This window comes from Puma concolor, chromosome A2 (genome assembly GCF_028749965.1).
Source record: "Puma concolor isolate L17-30 chromosome A2, mPumCon1.1.hap2, whole genome shotgun sequence".
Taxonomy (NCBI): Eukaryota; Metazoa; Chordata; class Mammalia; order Carnivora; family Felidae; genus Puma; species Puma concolor.
In genome coordinates this window covers 3,891,516-3,908,728 of record NC_141668.1, presented here as the reverse complement: position 1 = coordinate 3,908,728, position 17,213 = coordinate 3,891,516, and the positions used below count along the sequence as shown (strand labels likewise).

General features: G+C 52.4%; 1 protein-coding gene across 3 annotated transcripts in view; it reads left to right on the top strand.

The window, feature by feature from the left end:
- Positions 1-17,213, top strand: part of DPP6 (dipeptidyl peptidase like 6) — a 949,260-nt gene that overhangs the window by 243,935 nt on the left and 688,112 nt on the right. The gene's annotated exons all lie outside the window — the stretch shown is intronic.

The window sequence follows — 17,213 nt, the reverse complement described above, 5'->3', positions numbered from 1 at the left end:
AGCTGTAGATGAAGCCACGTGGTCCCCTGTCTTCCCTTCTCATTTTGTTCCTGCCTCAGGGAGCACTTCCCTCTCTACCCACCTTTACAGATCTTCTCAGGAATATCCATAGAGGGGATGGCTGTAGTGTTCTAGGACACTTGGGCTGCATCATAGAATACCCAGCTGCTTTCGCAGGTGAGTTCCTGGGTCCTTCTCATCATGCACATCGGTCTTTTCCCGTGTGCCAACGTCTGCTCTCCATTGCTAAGTGTGAGGGCACCGTGCTGCGGGGGAGCTGCCGAATCCCAGGTGAGCGCACCCGTTAGTGGCTCCTCACTCGCATTCCGTCTCTCGCCAGCATGTGCTGCCAGCCATACAGACCTTCAGCAGGAGTGTGGGCTCGGGTAGAGCTTCTGTGCGGATAGCGGTTAGGTGGAAGGATGGATAGGGTCGCCACAAGGTGGGGAGCAGAGGAACGGGGGCAGAGAAGTCGAGTTGGTTTAGATTTTCTCAAATGGGCACTTGGCTAAGTGCTGGAAGAGGGCTGGCTTCTCACGTGGGTGGGTGTAGGGGTCTTCACTTTGGCTCTGCAGATGCTTCTGGGGATTGTGTCCCCTTGCTCCCTTAGACGGCGGTGTGGCCATGCCTTACTTTGGCTGGGGAACCGGGAATGGCGGTTGCCGGGAGCACTTGCAAAATGGAAGCTTCCAGAACCAGCATGGGCAGGTTCTGTACTCACCTTCCTTTTGCCATGGAAACAAGGGGTATTTCAGAGAGCAGCTGCTCAATGGGAAAGCTGTGCACTTCGGTCTGTAAACACGGAGATTGTGTTACCACAGAGTAACCTGGTTGGAGCCGAGGAGCGCAGGGGGCGAGTGTTGATGTGGGTGGTCTGTTCCTCATTTCTGGACCTCGGTTACATCATCTCCCCGGCCAGAATCAACACTTCCTAAAGTTGGGTGGGTAGTTTCACCCTGCCTTCTTGTGTCTCACGTCAAACTTTTTAGTTCCCAAAGACGATGAATCAGAAATTCCTTTGGGGAGGACTGCAGATGTGGTAGGGCATGAGTCTTACCTGTTCCATCACTTACTTTATTTGGGGGGCAAGTGGGAACAATTCCTTGAAAGACAGGTGCACATGCTGGCAGTGTGCAGGGGTTAGGGGTGCAGGGACTGGGCAGTTGGAGGGATGCTAGGTAGGACACTAAACAGCCATGGTGGAAGCCAGCACAGGCCTGCAGGGTGTCAACGAGGGCCAGCCTTAGAGCCGAGGCTCTGGGTCCTTGACGGGAAACCTTCCAAGTCAGGGAAGTGGTGGTTGGTTCACAGGGGGAGGCTCTGAAGGTTCTCGGTGTGGAGAACAGTCTCGGTCCCTGACTCTGCCCTTGGCATTCGCTACGCTTTTCTGTCTTGGTGTATTCAGGATGAGGTTATTTGCTCTGTGGGAACGGAGAGGTACGTGTCTTCATCTGAATAATAGGAAAAGTCAGCAGAAACATCTAGCTGTAGCCCAGTATCTTTCTCCCCAATTAGCATCCTGCCTATGGTCATTTAACCGCCATTTTGTATGTGGGAAAGTGTCATGAATTTCTCTTCCTTTCTTCTAGATTTTTGAGCTTCTCTCAAATTCAGCCCCCGAATGACGGGTTATCTATTAAAAGGAGAGGGGGGTGCCATGAGAGACAGGGGTGTCGTTTCTATAGAAACGGGAGCTGGCTGTGATGAGCCGGGGCATCTGGCTTCCTTGTTGGGCTGCTGGCCTCACTGAATACTCAATCACTGCTATGCTTCCTCGTTGATGTCCTGCGGCTTTGACGGGATCACATCAGTCAGCCGGGCTGTTGTTTGCACAGGTACAAGGAGAACACCTGAGCAGAATCCTAATGCTCCCGTGCCCGCCTCCCCATGGTCTTTCTCGTGGCACCTCTGCTCCAACAGGTCTTGTCTTTCACCACAGCTGGGGAGAAAGCAGTCTTGCCTTCCGAGCCTTTTATTGCTCCTGGGGCTCATTGTGGTGTCTCTGAAGCAGGAAAGGACCTTGAGTGGTCATTGCTGGCCCTCAGTGTCTCCCACTTCCTCTTACAGACACCCATCTTCCTACTTTAATGGGCTTCCAGGAAAGGTTTGCCCATCATCATCCAAGATCTGCTTGGTCTTGCCCACCCAGTTCATGGCAGGCAGGTCAAGGGCATCACCTTCGCTCTGACCTCACTAGGAGAGCTGCCCTCAGCATCCTCTGCCCCAAGTCAGAGCTGCCCAGCCACTCCTGCGCTGGGAACCATGCGAGGGCCCCTCACTTCTCTCTCTCAGAGTAAAAGCCAAGGTTCCTACAATGAACGAAGGGCCTGCGACGATGTGCCTCCCCACTCTCACCCTGTGGTCTTCTCCTTGGCCGTTCCACCTGCTGGAACGTTCTTCCCAGGTGTCCTGCCGGTCTTTGCTAAAGTGCTACTTTCTCAAAGACTCTACACTGCCCACCCCATTCAAAATTGCATCACTCCTGATACTCCCTACCCTGCTCAGGTGGAAGGTGTTTATCATCTTCCAGAAAATTATATAATTTTCTTTTTATGCCTGTGTTATTTTTGGCCCCCGCCCTCTACAGCCCCCATCAGGACATTGGCTGAACTAGCATAAGGGACTGTGGCTGGTTTGTCCTCTGATGTATCCAGGCACCCGGTACAGTGCCTGGTGCCCCCAAGGTTCTCGGTGAGTATTTGTCATATGACGAGTGAACGAATGGTATCCTACCTGAAAAATCTCTCTTTGCTTCTGTCTGAATAATCACGTTCCTTTAACCGTGTTCTCAGGACTTCTTCTGAAATTGAAAGGTTCTAAAATTAGTGCTCTGAACCTCGTACGTGGTTGATCACGACTGTCTGCAAATAGATTCTCTCCTTTTTGGGATTTTCTTTATTATTTGATTCTGAACAGTGGAAGTTGGCTCTTCCAACTCAAGACTGTAGTTGAGAAGATGAAACGGTTATTAGGGAAACAGCAGGCTTTACTTTTGTAGGATCTGCTTTAAATGTCAGTGTCTAGCGTTTGTAATATTTTGTCTGAATTTAAAAATAAGTGCGAGTGAAATATACATTTCCTACGCACGACTCTTTTTGCTGGCTCTTTTTGTGGTTATCAGCAAAAGTAGTAGAAAAGAAGGTCCCAATGGGAAAAATGCGTATCTTTGGGAAGAAGAGATTCCTATAAATTCAAGAAGGTGATAAGTTGGTTTTGATTAGAAATTCCTATCACCTAATTTGCAATTTAAGCGAAAGCAAAAGATCGCAGCTTGGTTTTCCATGGTTCCGTGACCGTTGGCAGGTGGAAAGTCAACTCAGAGTATTTTGGAATAGTATGTCATTAGCGGAATACTAAAGTTCCCAGACCAAAACGCTCAGTTTCTGCTAGAGGAACTGTGCCTGGGTGCTTAGCCCGGGGCTCGTTTCCTGTCTCTAGCGTCCATTTTTATAATACAGTCAGGACTTAACTGCACTGACGAGGGGGCTGAGACCAGAGACTGCCACCCCTGTTTGATCCCTATTCCCTCTGCTTCGCCCAGCTGAGTGGCCTGGCGGCTCAAGGCTGTGCTGACACTTTGACTCAAGTCTCCATCAACAAATTGTGCAAAATGAAGATTGGCCGTTTTATTTTCTGTTGTCAGACAAGGGTTGGCTTGCACGTATGTGTCGTGAGTGCTCTCTTGCCCACCCCGAACTGGGCTGAGCTGTTTAAGAACGAGGAAGAAGGCGCAGCAGCCCTCCAATCGGGAGAGGGTCTGCGTCACGAGCACATTTGGAAGGGGTAATCAGAGAGCTGTGGGAAAGCTACATCCTTCGTCCAAAGACGTGCTAATAAGCACGTGGAGTTCTGGAGCTGTCAGATGGGGCCAAAGTGCACGCAATTAGATAGAGATGATGCAACCCATAATAAGGAGATGCATCGCTGGGCGTGGGGAGCTCTCTGACCCCTGCACTGAAGTAGTCCAAGTGCCTGAGAACACTTAGAGCCAAAAGACTCACCAAAGCACGTTTTCTGCTGTGATTACTTAAGGAGGAGGGATGTGAGTTGATGTGCCCAGGTTTCCAAGTTCAGCATCCAGTTCAAGTCCCGGGAGAGAGAGGGGTCTGCAGTGCATGTGAAAAGCCACTGCACACCCCGCCCCCCCAGTTGGCTCTCCATGCCTGAGAGGACCCAGTGGGCCCCAGACACCTGCAGCACTGCCAGCCGCTGGAAGGGCAGTGCAGGTGGGATCTACCCATCAGGGCCTCTGCCGCCCCCCCCCCCACCCTTTACATCTGTGAGGAGTGAGGGTGTGTGGTTTCAGGGGCACTGGGATGATCCCGGGGCCACTGCACTGAGCGTCTCACGGTTGGAACGTAGTCACCTGCCGATCGTTGGAGACGCGCATGTGGCCCGAGGAAGAGGCGTGAGGCCACTGGGTATTTGGCGGGAGTCAAGAGAGGGAAACCTCTCAGGTAAGACAGCAGAGCTGCTCTGGAAACAGAAGCGGGGCACAGGTGAGCTTGGGGAGTGAAGGGCGTTCAGCCAGGAAGGTCGAGGGTGTGTATTCGGTGCTGTGTGGGCCAGTGAATGCCCACTGTGACTGCGTCAGAGAAGCCAGACTCCCCCCTCCCCCGCCCCAGGCTTTGGTTTGGAGACGTGAGCTTCAAACTGTGCTTCCCCGAGTCATAGCGCTCCTGATGAGGGCCAAAGGAGGAACAGGAGACAGGGCCAGTGGAACGCGGCCCCTTCCGTACAGCAACTGCACTTTTAAGGTATTTCCTTGTTGATACGAGTTGACATGAAACAGTGTGTTGGGACAACACAAGCCCTTCTTGAGTAACAGCCCAAGGACCCAGCGAACTCACACGTACCGGAGCTGACGTGGCGGTTTACCAACGCGTCGCACGCAGAATTCACTGAGGCGCACACCTAACGTCACGTTACCGCCAGTAGGGCTCCATTTCTGGTTTCCGTTTCTTGTTCCCAGAGTCTTCATCGCAGGCAGCGTGGCTCAGTGGATGGGTGTATGACCCTCGACTCAGACGCCCTGAGCTTGAGTACTGACTGACTCTTCCCGCCATTTACTCATTGCTTAGCCCCCAGAAGTTACTCAACTGTTTCTGGACTCCGTCTTTTTATTTATATAGTTAGGAGAAATAAATCATGGTATCTTTCTCACCAGTTGGTTAGGAAGTTTAAGTTAATACGTGGGAAACACTTAAAAATAGTCCCTGGCGTGCCATGCATCATCACGATGTCATGAAGTCCTTATTGAAAGATGTAGTTGTTCTAGAAAGGATGGGTGGAGGGCTGGTGTGCTTTTAGGACACAGTGGCGTGGAGCTGGAGGTAGAGGGATGTGGGAAGCCCCCCAGTAATCACAGGTGCACTGAATATTGACCATAATCCCTTGTGCCTGAAACTTAACCATAATGCTGATAGGTGGGTTGATTTAGTGGTCTGGTTAGGACAGCTGGACTGAGGGGCAGCATGGTTTTGGGGGGGCTGATGGTGTCACCATTAACCACCAGTTCCCTCAGCGTGGCTCCGTGTTCCATCCCCCCTGTGTGGCATTCCTGGAGGAAACACGGGGATTTGGAACTAGAGGTCCTAGGTCCCACTCCCCTCCGGAGAGGACAGTAGATGAGGAAGCACAAGCTGACCCCTAGATTAACCCTGAGAGCCTTGGCACACCATCAGAGAACACAGACTTGCTCACCAGGGTTGTTCACGGACATCCTCCAGGGCCAGGCCCTGCCTTAAAACGAAAGTAGGAAATGGTTATTGAGAAACGTTACTTCCCTCGGGAGTCCCTTTCATGATTGAGAATCCAAAGTATGATACATGGTGCGTGCCCAGCACGGTGGGCAGAACAGGTCCAGCTAGAAGATGTGGAAGAAAGAATCGTGGGTGAGCCAGCTGTGAGTTGAAGGAATGTGGAAATAGGTCGTCCAGCCTGAGAACTAGGATCCGGGATCCCCAGCAAGCGCGGTCTTGTGAACCAGAGTGGAATAGTGGAAAATGGCCAGATGCAGGTGTGACTACAGCGGTTTTATTTATTTATTTTTTTTTAATTTTTTTTTCAACGTTTATTTATTTTTGGGACAGAGAGAGACAGAGCATGAACGGGGGAGGGGCAGAGAGAGAGGGAGACACAGAATCGGAAACAGACTCCAGGCTCTGAGCCATCAGCCCAGAGCCTGACACGGGGCTCGAACTCACGGACCGTGAGATCTTGACCTGGCTGAAGTCGGACGCTTAACCGACTGCGCCACCCAGGCACCCCTGACTACGGCGGTTTTAAAAACAAAGAACGTGGGGCCCCTGGGTGTCTCAGTAGGTTGGGCGGCCGACTTCGGCTCAGGTCATGATCTCACGGTCCGTGAGTTCGAGCCCCGTGTCGGGCTCTGTGCTGACAGCTCAGAGCCTGGAGCCTGTTTCAGATTCTGTGTCTCCCTCTCTCTGACCCTCCCCCGTTCATGCTCTGTCTCTCTCTGTCTCAAAAATAAATAAACGTTAAAAAAAAATTAAAAAAAAAATAAAAACAAAGAACGTTCTCACTGGGAACAGAGATCTTAAACCACTTCCCATGATGTTTCTCAGAAGCTTCGACATAACGCCTGAATTTTAATTACCTCTTTCTCTATTAGCAGTTATACTGGCAATGTTTCCATTAAAACTTTCCAGAAGTCTCTTCGTTCCGGCTCACCAAAAACCAGAGAGTTGGCCACTCTGTTGTATCTGCCGAATCCTCACTTGAAGTGGTTTCTGAGGTTCTCTGAGGTTGGAAAGCCTCTCCACTCAACCAGCACACTCTTCTCTTCCCAAAACAAAGCACACAGAGCCAGCATTGTGTCCAGGGAGTCTTTGGAGAGTTTTCTACAAACTCAGAGATCCTTAGGCTCCACATACCCCGGGATTGGCCCACTGGGTCAATGGAAGCCATGGAAAGGTATCACGTGCCATGAACTGCCCGATGGTCAACTCTAGTGGATAAAACAACATGGCATCCCAGGTGTGCCTGCCGCCCGCTCACCGTGTAGGAGCTAATGCACCGTAGATGTAACTGGAGCCTCAAGGGTTCTGGCAAGATCTGGTAGCATCGCTGGCACCTGTCTCACTGTCTGGACGGGTGTCACTCAAAGCTTGTTGCCTTCCAAGCTGGCTTCCCAAAGAAGGACCTTCCCAAGGAGGCATGCATCGAGATGCTTTGTGAACAGAAATACATTTAGGGAAAGACTGAAGGAAAATCTCTGCCTCACCCAGCTCACCTTCAGGGCAAGGTGTGCAAACTGCAGCCCAGCCAGGTAGGAATGAGAAGGAAGAATCTGTGTCTGTCTTTGGAGAAGCTCCCAGAAGTCCCAACACCTTGCTTGCAGGGAGGAGCGTAGCCCGTATTTCCTTTCATGACACAAGTCTTGCTCAACATCGAAAAGTCTGAGCACATCCGATTGTTCTGAATCACCAGCTCCTGGCATGTTTCCTAGTCTTTATGGCTCCAGTACTGGCCTGTTCTCACGTTCACAGCGCTCTGACAAATTCTGGTGACGGGTAGAATATAAAATTTCACTTAAAAATACAATTATGAAGAACGTAATTTATTCTAATTCTTTTACCATCAGTCATATTTGTGTATATTTAACTGTCAGCTTTGCCGTTCCTTTGAAATAAGATTGGGTCTTTGTTAACACAGAGCTTAGGGGAAACCACACACAGGGATTTTCCAGGCTGTCCTTTTTAAAGTCTCTGCTTGTGCAGAAAAGCGTTCATGGTCAAAAAGTTCGGGAAGCATTGAATTCTTCAAGCTCACTTGATTTGCTTTATTTTTTTTTAATTTTTTTTAATGTTTATTTATTTTTGAGACAGAGAGAGACAGAGCATGGACAGGGGAGGGGCAGAGAGAGAGGGAGACACAGAATCGGAAGCAGGCTCCAGGCTCTGAGCCATCAGCCCAGAGCCCGACGCAGGGCTCGAACTCACGGACTGCGAGATCGTGACCTGAGCCGAAGTCGGATGCTCAACCAACGGAGCCACCCAGGCGCCCCCCAATTGATTTGCTTTCAATGAGAACTTCACACTGAGTGTTACCACCTAAGGTGTGTGTGCATATGGTAGGAAGTCCCACTTGTTTGTGTCTGTCTGTGGCAGTGGCAGGATTTGGAGGCAGATTTCGGGTCAGGAAGAGGAAATCTGCATTTCTGGCCCCCACAGGCTTCTCTGGTTACTTTACATCATATCCAGGTGAAAAAGTCAGTCTCCAGCAGCCTTAGTTTTCTGCGGCTGCTGTGACAAACCGTACAAACTGGGTGTCTCAGAACAACAGACATGTGCTGTCTCCCTTAGGTCTGAAATCAAGGGGTCGGCAGGGCCGTGCTCCCTCCGAAACCTCCAGGGAGGACCCACTCTTGGTCTTCTAGCTTCTGGGGGCGCCGGGTGTGCCTTGGCTTGTGGCCCCGTCCCTGGAGTCCCTCCCTCCGCGTTTACATGACAGTTCTCCCTGTGTGTCTCTTCCCTTCTTATGAGGACAGCAGGCACGTTGGATTCGGGGTCCACCCTACCCCAGCATGACTCCACCTTAACTAAATTACATCTCCAGTGACCCTGTTTCCAAAATACGATCACATTTTGAGATACTGGAGGTTAGGGCGGTACACCTTTTTTTCGCAGGCGTGGGGGCACAGCCCAACTCATTAACACTGACTTACTGACTTTCGTCTCAAAGCATATCATTTTTAGGTTATTTAAAATATTTGGAGGATGACTGTGTGTCTCGTTGGAACTTTAAGGAACACATCTTCGTCGCTCAATTTGACTCATCCGCTCTGTGCAGTGGACTGTTTATTGAATCGTTATTGCCATTTGATTGGTGCTTCCTGTTTTTGGTGACGTTTCCTTTGGGAAAAGCCATTGGGGGAGGAGGAGAGGGAACTGATTTGGAGATAAATAATTAGGACAGTCTCAGTGGTGAGATGTCATGCATTTTGCTCTGGGGGATTCGCAGCTGATTAGGGCCATGTCACAGCTGGATGCGTTAAACACGAAAGGGATTCTTGGGCTAGTTGGTGCCACCAGACTTAGGGAATGACAGTAAGACGTTGCAAACCTGAGATGTCAACCGTCGTCTGGTCTGTGGATGGCTCACTTCATTCCGTAAGGACTTCTGATGGGCCTGTTGTAAGATGCTGCATGCTGTGTTGTTCTGGGAACCCAGACATAGCTAATTTTGTGACTGCAAAACCCCGGGGCACATACACCTGCTTCTGTCACCCTACTGTTGGGAGCACTGGAGAGGATGCTGCCGGCAAGGTCATTGTCAGAGGAGGAGGCGTGGCTTTATTTCTATTTCCGATTTCTTTCTTCCTACCCAAAACAGATTGCAAGCACGAATTGGCGGGGCTGGGGGAGGGGCGAAAACAAAAGTAGAGAGCTTCCAGACTGCAAACAGAAAACCTGTGTGTCTTCTGCGCTGTCACAGCATGAAAGTGTCTGGAATCTCATGCTTGAAAGTATCCAGACAGTACAACGTCCACTCCTAGACCCAGTGCTGGCTCCCGGTGGACAAAGGTGCTGGCCTCATTTCTCCCCTGCCCCTGAGGTGTGGGGCGTGAGCTCTGGGAGGCAGAACGTAGGAGAAGGGTATGTAGTGACCACTCACATGAGAGGTTGGGGTTCCTGGGAAGCCAGTCCTAACCTGTATGTTCCAAACCTGTATCCAGAGGAGTAGTTTGGTGCTGTCAGATACCCCCCTAATATGACCCTTGGTCCAGCGTTGCAGCACAGGAGGACCATGGGGAGGACCGTGGGGAGAGGTACTCAGGGCTGCAGGGGAGCGTTCCGATCCTCCCCGCCGTGAGCACTGCCCACGCCTCTCTGCGTGGGCTTGGCCAGGTGCTATTTCTGTCCCTATGCTAGCAATCGCTCGTGTCCCTGTTGTCCCCAGCTGCACATACGTGGATACCGGTATTTCTTTGTTGAACACACTTTGCCTTCTCCGCCTTGCAACTTGGGCTACAGTTTATTTATTTATTTTTTAATTTTTTTTTTTTAACGTTTATTTATTTTTGAGACAGAGAGACAGAGCATGAACAGGGGAGGGGCAGAGAGAGAGGGAGACACAGAATCTGAAACAGGCTCCAGGCTCTGAGCTGTCCGCACAGAGCCCGACGCGGGGCTCGAACTCACGGACCGCGAGATCATGACCTGAGCCGAAGTCGGCCGCCCAACCGACTGAGCCACCCAGGCGCCCCTGGGCTACAGTTTGTATTCTCTGCTGTCTTGGTGGAAGCTTTTAGGGGAGGTAGCCTCCTTTGATGGCCCCTCTTCCTGAAAGCCACCCTAATCCCTTAATCTGGATTCAAGGTCCTTGTGACGGGCTCCTGGGATGCCCTGTGCGCACAGCTGTGGGGGCATCTATCACACCTCACCGGAAGCCGCTTGCTTTTTCTTCCTTTTCCACTGGCATCTGAGCTTCCGGAGGACAAGGCATGGGACACGGGCTCCCAGGGTCCAGAGGACTGCAGGAGAGATATGAGTCCTGGCCACTCCAAGCGCCTCCAGGATCCAGCCCTGGGCCTCTCCTGTGGTCTTAACTCAGAGTCTGCGTTGCTGCGTCTGCCTGGCATTCTGTTTATTCACCGTTTCACCTAACAAACAGTCCAGGGTGGAAACGAGGACATAAATGATACATTGCCAAGGCCAAACATGAAGGAGTAGGAACGTCTAGAGCAGCCTCCTCAAAGGGCACCCCAAAGTCGCTGGCATTTCTCCATTATTCATTATTTCCTTCCCAGACACCTCATTTCATGCTGTGACCAATTTAAAAGAAATGAGGTTATTTTTAAGATGTGCCCTTTCAAAGAGCAACAGCCACATCTCCCTTGGGGTTTCCGGCTCCTTCCCAGGCAGTGGGTAAAAATCCGTGTTGGGGGACAAAAAATAAAAGGGAAGAGTTTATCTGGGAAAGAAAGAAATGTAAAATGTCACAAGCCATTAAAAGCGGCACTGCCTTTGCTCTGCTTTTTGTCCAGTCTGTCAAATGACTACGTGTATACCTCAGGGGACGCTTTCTGCCACAAGTTTGCTTTCCAAGATGACCCATTTCTGCTGTCGGTTGGGACTCGAGCTTCGTCTTTATATGCCTACGGCAGGGCGCCTCTCCGGGCAGCCCCTCCCTGTGAAGCCCTCCTCCTGCGGGCCCCGCACCTGACCCCTTGGCCTTCCCTCCAACATCCCGTGCTCTGACTTGCCTCCACAGTCATCTGCTAGCCCTCTGTCCCTTTCCACAGCTAGAAAGCAGCTAGTCCCCCTTCCTTGTTGATGGATGACAGGTGCAGGTGCCGAGTTCTCTGGGAGGTGAGTTTTGGACATTGGGGTTAGGACAGATCAACGGTTCCGTCCACCTTGCCCCTGGCGGTAGGTGTTGAACGTGAAGTGTCTTCGCTGAGATGGTTTCTCCACACACCCGGCCTCCTCGCTAGGTCAGAGATCTTTAAGTGCAAGGGCATGCTGTATTCCCTTGGGAACCCCCGATGTTTGAAATAGAGCTTGTATCACATACGTGTTTGGCGTGTAGGCGGAACATCGTGAATTGGCGGGAGATACACGTTTCCTTGGATCGTTTGCGAAATGTCTGCACCTCTCTGCTATTTGAAATAAAAAAAATCTTAAAACCTATAGTAGAGATGTAGATAAAACTGGCTTTCCAGATCACCGGTCTGGTGCAGGGACTGGCAGACTTCTTCTGGAAGAGCCAGATCTGTAAATAGTCTTGGCTGTTGAGGGTGACACAGTCTGTCACATCCACGCCACCGTGCGGGCGTGGCGCGGAAGGAGCCGTGCACAGTGGCCGCGTGCTGACGACACTTTGCTGATGAAAATGGGCAGAGGCAGCTTTGGCACACGGGAAGCAGTTTGCAGACTCCCGAGTTACAGGAAGCAGATGTGGGGAGCAGCGTAGACGTGAGTCACTGCCTGCAGACCCAAGATGAGCGGACTCACCCATGTATTGGGAAAATCAACCCGAAGGCTTGGAGGCACCTTTCGATCAAAACCGGCGACCCAGACAGTAGAGAATCTCACAGCGGCTGTGTGACGGCCAGAGGCCGATCAGCCTCGGATGCTGATTTGCCAGCACAGCCGCGGAGAGGGGTTGTTTGGGCTCTGGAAGGGGTCGGTGTGAAACCCTGACCAAGCAGGTGGCGAGCGGCGGTGAGAAGCAGCCGGTGCAGGGAAGACACCAGCGTCAGGTTATAGAGCCACAGCGTCCAGGAGAAAAGAGAAGAACCCGACAGCACACGCAAAGGGGACTTTAAGAAGGAGAGAGTCCACATGTTCGTCCTGTAACACAGCAGACACCACCCGGGGCTGGTTGGAGGGACGGAGAGTGCTGTGAGAACTGGGGGGAAACAGTGGGAATAAATACAATTCACTGCACACTCGAGTTCCGTTAGCGGGAAATCGGATTTGGGTTTCGTTTCTGTCACTAGCGATAGGCATCGACTTTAAGGGACGAGGGGAACATTTGCCGTTTAGGGCATTATTTTTGCAAGGGCGTATTTTTGCAAGTGCTAATAAGGCCATTTTATGTATTTACTTATTTTGTTTTATTTTTTAACTTTTTTAAATGTTTATTTTTGAGAGAGAGAGAGAGACAAAGCGGGGAGGGACAGAGGAGGGAGACACAGAATCCGAAGCAGGCTCCAGGCTCTGAGCTGTCAGCACAGAGCCCGACGTGGGGCTCGAACTCACGAATCAAGAGATCACGACCTGAGCCGAAGTCGGATGCTTAACTGACTGAGCCGCCCAGGAGCCCCTAATAAGGCCATCTTAAAGCCTCTTTCAGTAATGGACCCCAATGCCCTCATTTGGCTTCATTGAAGAGCTCCATGAAGACAGATAATCAAAAACTTCACTGTGGGTTTCCAGCCTTGGTGGGCCATTCCCCCGTGTTGACAGCCACATCCTTTTTCTGCCCTCTCTGCTTTAACATCTCACCACCCTTTCAGGGGCTCCTGGGTGGCTCAGTCGGTTAAGCGTCCGGCTTTGGCTCAGGTCATGATGTTGCGGTCCGTGAGTTCAAGCCCCGCGTCGGGCTCTGTGCTGACCGCTCGGAGCCTGGAGCCTGCTTCGGATTCTGTGTCTCCCTCTCCCTCTGCCCTTCCCCCACTCGCAGTCTCTGTCTCTGTCTCTCTCTCTCTCAAAAATAAACATTACAACAGTTTTTAAAAATCTCACAAACCTTTCAAGGACCAGATAGTGCCCTCCCCCCTTGCCAAGATAGCACTGCCTTCTCCGTCCGTCTGTGAGCTTCAGCTGGCATTCCACTGTGATGGGGCCGGGGCCTGGGCTCTGCCTTACCTCATTCCACATGTTAGCACCTACGTCTCAATCTCCTGTGACTTGGCTGGGTGCTAAGCAGGGCCTGTTATCAGTGCTCAAGGGCACACTCTCGGGTTGGGTCACTGCAGGGCTGACAGCACTGTCTGGAGGGCCCTCTGTGACTGCTGGTGCCCCCATCCTGGGCAAGGTCACAGGAAGGCCATCACGTGGTGTCCTCTGGGGTGGCCATACGGTGTCTCCACACAGCTACCCCCCCTCCGCCCACTGCCACGGTGTTCTCCCCACACCAGCCCCCCACCTTGACCTCGCCCGTGAGCGAGTCGGACAGAGTGAAGTTCCCTGAAACCACTCATCGCTTCCTGCCTGTGAGCCTTCACTCATTACCATCGCTCCCATGCTGGTCTGTTGTCTTCCAGTCGTGAGTGGTGGGCACCTGCCCACGTGACTTACGCAAAACTCTGGCAAACTTTAGAACGAGCCACTAGCACCACTGAGGCAAAGGCAGTGTGTGTTTTGGAACGTAAGTCACGACTTCTGCCATATCTGGGAGCAGATGGTCCCGGAAGGGAAAACAGCTTGTCCCCTTGCTGTGCCCTCCGAAGCCCAGCTGTGAGCCCCAACTAGGCAGTTACACTGGGGGCCCATCGTCCCCTCCAGGCCCGTGTTTGTGAGCGAAGCAGAGCCCGAGGCATGGAGTGGGGCCAGGCCCGAGGGGGAGCTGCTCAGCCTGCCTGTCACCGCTGGGCCCCAGAGCGCGTCAGGGCCAGGTCAGATGGGGCAGAGCCTGAACAGGACCCAGTTCTGCTCCCGGGGGCTGGAGGTTCTTCTGACCTGCCTGCACGAGCGCTTCCCGATGGCAGCTGGGTTTTTTCCTCCTGCACAGCAGCCCTCCTGAGTCGCGCCTGCCCTAGGCATCCCCAGAATGTCCATATTTTAAATGTTGGAAACCTCCATTCTTCTTCCAAGGCTTCTCTAGTATTTCTGTGATGACTGGGATAGATGTCCGCCACCACCCGGTTCCTGCTTGCTCGTGAACACACCGCCATGCAGTTGGATAGCTGTGCACCTGCACAGCAGAGCCCTCTGCTGGCCTGCGTGAGGGCCAGGTGGCCCAGCTTCTGCTCAGCTGTGGTGCACGGAGCAAGCTGAAGGAGCGAGATGCCCAGCTCTAGAACCCACCGGCTTTCGGATGGAACCCGCCATCACGAAAGGAAGGGGCGGGGAGCTCACGAGAAGGGGGTCCTCAAGCAGGGCCTGGCAGGGGGGGGGGGGCTTTAGAGTTTGGCTCTGTCAAGCGGGAGGAGTGGCAGAGAAGATGAGAGGCACGTAGAGATTGTGCAGGAGAGGTTTTGCTTGTTCATACAACAGGCTTTCACTGAATATCGGCTACAGCGCGATGCAGGGCCGATGCCAGGGGATACAGACGTGCTCGAGTCTCAGTCTGGTGGGAGAGACAGGCATGCAAATGAGCAAGAGAGTTGGGTATGTTGTGAGAAGGGTCTCAAGCAGCAACATCCAGGAGACCTGTCAGTGGTGATGGAAACACTCTGCATCTGTGCCGTCCCCTCCAGTAGCCGACACCTACCTGTGGCTGCTGAGCACGTGGCCTGTGCCACTGAATTTTAAATTGTAGTTAATCTTAATGTAGATAAATTTAAATAGCCGCAAGCACCTGGTGGCTACCACGTTGGGTAGCATGGGCTATAGGACCGGGATGAGGAATTTGTATTCGGGCAAGTAACGGGAAGACAGGTTGATGATGCGTTGGCTTGAAAACCCCCTTATTAATCTCTTTACGAGCGCAAGGATTCAGCATGCGGCACTCCATGAATACAACAGTCCTTGCCTTCGAGTTTAACACATCACCTTATCTTATTATTAAGTGGTGGAGTATGCAGAGGGCCCTATGGGAGCAGGAAGAGAGAGACTTAATTCTGTCTCAAGGGTGTCAGGGAGCGTTTCCTGGGAGATAGGAGTGCCTACGATGATTCTTGACGGATTAATAGCAGATAACCATGGGAAGAAGGAGAAAGATATTTCAGGCTGAGGCGATGGCTCCTTCAGAGCCACAGTGGCGTAAGAGAGCCCCGCGCATTCAGGTACTTGGGTGGCCTGAGGGATAGTGTCTGTGGGGCCGAGCGGGTAGAGGTGAGCCTCAGAGATAGATGGCGTGTCACGGGGCTCTTGCATGGCGTTCCATACTGACATGGTCCTTGCAAGGTGATGGAAAGTCATGGCAGGCTGAAGCGGACACGTGGCCACGTCTTCTTCAGGTTTAATAAAAATCATTCTGCGTCCAGCCTGGAGGCCAGAGGCGTGGTGTTGGTCGAGGGAGAGGAGTCGGGGGATGGGTGGGCAGAAGCTCTCGTCGAGACGGCTGCCGTGGCCTGCGAACAGAAGCGAGAAGGCAGAATGTCGACTGGTTGGAATTGCACGGGCTGTGAATGGGTTTCTTCTGATTGTGACGCGGCACCGACTTCTGTTCCTCTGTTTCCATTTCAGGATTTTGTAAATGGCAGTGGTAACGCCCTAGCGTGAGAAGCTTGAGAAGTATTTAAGAGTTTGAGAAAGACTGAGAGACTTTGGTGATGGATTAGGTGAGAAAGGTGGGGTCGGTCAGTGTTATGGACTGGATCGGGCCAAATTCGCACGCGGAAGTCCTAGCCCCCAACGTGATGGAATATGGGGATGGGCTATTGGGAGGTGGCGGGTTAGATGGGGCCTTGGGGGTGGGGGCCCTGGTGATGAGCTTAGTGTCCTTATTGGAAGAGACACCGGAGAGCCTGCTCCATCGTGCTCTGGCTCTCTCGGCCGTGTGAGGACACTTTGACCGGGAGGCTGTCTGGAAGCCAAGCAGGAAGAGGGCCTTCCCCAGAACCCAACTGTGCTGGCACCCTGACCTTGCGCTTCTAGCCTCCAGATCTGTGAGAAGATACACTGAGGCCGACTCGTCATCGTATGTTGTTGCAGCAGCTGAGCGGTCTGATGGGGTTGGGAAAACCCCAGGGTGGCCTCAGGGGCGTTGCCCTGTGTGCAGAATACAGTGGCCGGTGGGCAGGGCCAGACGAGAGAGACAAGAGAAGCCAGTTTGGACATCGAGAGCCTGATGGGATGGACCTGGGCCGGAGAGGTTTACATTTCGGTGTCCTTACTCTGTTAGTGATGGTTGAGCTATGGGAGCTGAGATGGTCCAGGAAAAATGTGTGGTGCCATGGGAGTAGCCGGCTGGTGGACAGACTCAGGATGTTTGAAGGTGTGTGCGTGTACCAGGCAGAGCAGAAGCCCCGGGAGGAGAAGGATGCTGCTGACACGGATGCCAAGGGGAAAATAGCTTTTGAAGTAAGAAGGTGGCCCCGTAAGGGGCAAGTGATACAAAAGCAGCAAGGGACCCCGTGAACTCGGGTTCCACGGTACTTTGGTGGCCACGGCCAGAGCGGTCTTCTGGAGCACAGGTGTTGGCTAGGCTGCCACGGCCCAAGCAAGGAGACATCACTAACTGGGAAATGAAGGCGATTCATAAGACCCTGAGGCAGGGCCGGGGCATCAAATCTAGGAGAGGAGCCTATGAAGGGTTTCTTGCAGGGACCGGAAGGGGCCTCCTTGTGCACAAGCCACAGCTTCAGGCCAGAGCCACAGACACAGGGAGCAGAGAGGCCAGGAGGGGAGGCTGCCATCCCCCAAAGGGAAGAGTTGACATTTGGGCCCGTGGCACAGAGGACGTCCTGTCCAAGGGGGCCTCTGAGGCGGGTCTGTTGACTGTCAGGAGCTTAGTGAGGCCACTAGGGACTTAATTCACATCTTTACCGCCTCTGAATTGGGAATTACCCAATGAGAATTGTCTCATTACACACATTTTTTGGCCCCCCCTGCATATGCATGTATGCACACACA